We start from the raw sequence: 2,835 nt of genomic DNA, 5'->3' as shown, positions 1-2,835 counted from the left end.
GGTTAGAACGACTCAACATCATGAAAATGTCAATACTACCCAAAGCTATTTACACATATAATGCAATCCCAATCTAGATTCCAGCGACATTCTTCAAAGAGAAGGGAAAAAAAATTACAAACTTTATATGGAAAGGAAGGAGATCCAGGATAAGAAAAGCACTGCTCAAGAGGAAGAATAAGGTTGGAAGCCTCTCACTCCCCAACTTCAAAATCTGTTACATGGCTACAATGGTCAAAACAGCCTGGTACAGATAAAATGAAAAGTACATTGATCAATGGAAAAGAATTGAGAATCCAGGAATTAACCCATACACATACAGCCACCTGATATTTGACCAAGTGCCTAGGTATGTTACATGGAGAAAAGATAGTCTCTTTAACTGATGGTGCTGGCAGAACTGGAAAACGATATGCAAAAGACTGAAACAAGACCTTTACCTCACACGCTATACAAAAAGCAACACAGCATGGATTAAAGACCTAAATGTGAATCCCCAAATTATGAAAGTCATCAATGAAAAAATAGGGTCACATGTGAGGGCTCTAATACAGGGAATAAACAGACTACAAAACATTTTTAAAACCACACAAACAAAAGCAGACAAAATAGATGAGTGGGACATACTAAAAATTAAAAACTTATGTGCATCAAAATACTTCACCAAAAGAGTAAAAAGGGAACTCACAGAATGGGAAAAAATCTTTTGCAATGACACATCAGACAAGGGAATCATTCCTAAAATATATAGGAAACTACAACACCTCTACAAGAAAAGGACAAATAACCGAATTAAAAACTGGGCACAGGACATGAACAGACACTTCACCAAGGAAGAGATCTGGGCAGCCAACAAACACATGAAGAAATGTTCAAGATCACTAGCTATTAGACAGATGCAAATCAAAACAATGAGATATCATCTCACACCAGCAATAACAGCAAAGATTTTAAAAAGTAGAGGACAATAAATGCTGGAGAGGATGTGGACAGACTGGGACCCTCCTACACTGTTGGTGGGATTGCAAAATGATCCAACCACTCTGGAAAGAAATATGGCACTTCCTCAGAAGGTTGGAAATAAAAACACCTTATGATCCAGCAATTCCTCTATTTGGTATTTACCCACAAGAAATAGGAGCCACAACATGAGTAGATATGTGCACACCAATGCTCATAGCAGCACTATTTGCAATAGCAAAAGGATGGAGACAGCCTAAATGCCCATCAATTGAATGGATAAACAAACTGTGGTACATACACATAATGGAATACTATGCTACCATGAAGAACAAAAAGGAAGCTGCAAGCCACGATATACATGGATAAACATTGAGAACATTATGCTGAGTGAAATTAGTCAGTCACAAAAGTAGAAATACCGCATAGGACCATTATTGTAAAAGAGTAAGAAAAAGAACCCACACTAAAAGTGGGAAAAAAATTATATATATATATATTTGCTGATCACCAAAATGTATGGGCTGAGAGGAGGGGAAGGAGGGGAAGATAGAGCACAGGGTAAAGAACAGACACAGGTTAGCTTTGGGGCAGGGGTGGTGTGGAGGCAATACACAAGAAGTGGGAGGGCAATGGACGAACAAGGCTAACGGGAGAATAGTTAGGCAAGTTCACATGGGCTAAGTGGAACAGAGGTAAATGATGATGTATGCACAACCTTGAAACAACAGGGCTCTGAGATACAGGGATTGAGGCATGATTTGAAGGGGTAAAAGAGGGCAATCATGTTAAGATGCTTGGCTGTCTTTTGAATCTTGATTTCCCTTGCCTACCATTCTAAAAATAGACAATTGCAGGGAGGTGGGGGACGGAGGGAGAAAGGAGTAGCCAGAATCACCACTACAGAAAGCTTGTAAGTCCATCTTCAGCCTATAACTGATTCAAATACCTTAAAGATAGCGAGAAGTTGCCCAGTGAAAGAGGCTTACTGTGGCGCCTTTACGTTGTACAAGACCATAGGTGGAATCCGGAACCAACTGAGGTAGGAAATTTCCACTGGAAAGGATGAGTAGACCAGCGGATACTCCATGAAAGAAAGACCAGCAAGAAAAATCTGAAACAATGATAGCAGTCTGATTGATTACTACAAAAACAAGTAAGCTGCTCAACTGGGATCCATCTAGGCAAGTTGTCAAACCCCTCAGAGCAAACCCCCTTCCAAGACTGAGACTCAAGGGGAATGCATGAGCAGGCATGTGGCCTGGCTGGTGACCACGATGGTCACCGGTAAGGGGAAGAGGGGGAAAAAACAGCACTGAAGTTGTGAGCTAAGCCTGACCACATTCAATAGACCCCTGTGAACCTGGGTGGAGACCTGGATGGCAAGCAATATGGCAAGACCCAGGGACTTCTGAGCCCAGAGGCAGTGACATGGCCACAGAGGACTAGAGCAGAGAGTGAAGTGTCCAGCTGATATGAAGTGAGGGGAGATGCACAAGAACACCCATACTTGCAGATAGTACCCACTTGACTTGGCTTCGATGGCTAGATGATCAGAATTCAACTACAAGAAGAAAGAAGTGGGGGGCAGGGAGTAACCTGCTACAATTTGATGAACTTTACCTATGCTTATGGATGTAGCAGCTCAATAAAGGGAACAAAACTTTACAGCGAGGATCACTCCCACCCCCTCGACACATAGGTTTGACTAGGATGCAGAGATGGGGAGACATATATAAAACCCTGAAAGAAAAAAAAAAATGACACCCAAGAATCCTCTACCCAGCAAAGCTGTCAATCAAATATAATGGTGTAATCAAAACATTCCAGGATAAACAGAAGCTAAGAGATTTTGCCAAAGCCAACCCTGCTATG

This window comes from Chrysochloris asiatica, unplaced genomic scaffold (genome assembly GCF_000296735.1).
Source record: "Chrysochloris asiatica unplaced genomic scaffold, ChrAsi1.0 scaffold00429, whole genome shotgun sequence".
NCBI classification, from domain to species: Eukaryota; Metazoa; Chordata; class Mammalia; order Afrosoricida; family Chrysochloridae; genus Chrysochloris; species Chrysochloris asiatica.
This window is presented reverse-complemented; position numbering follows the sequence as displayed.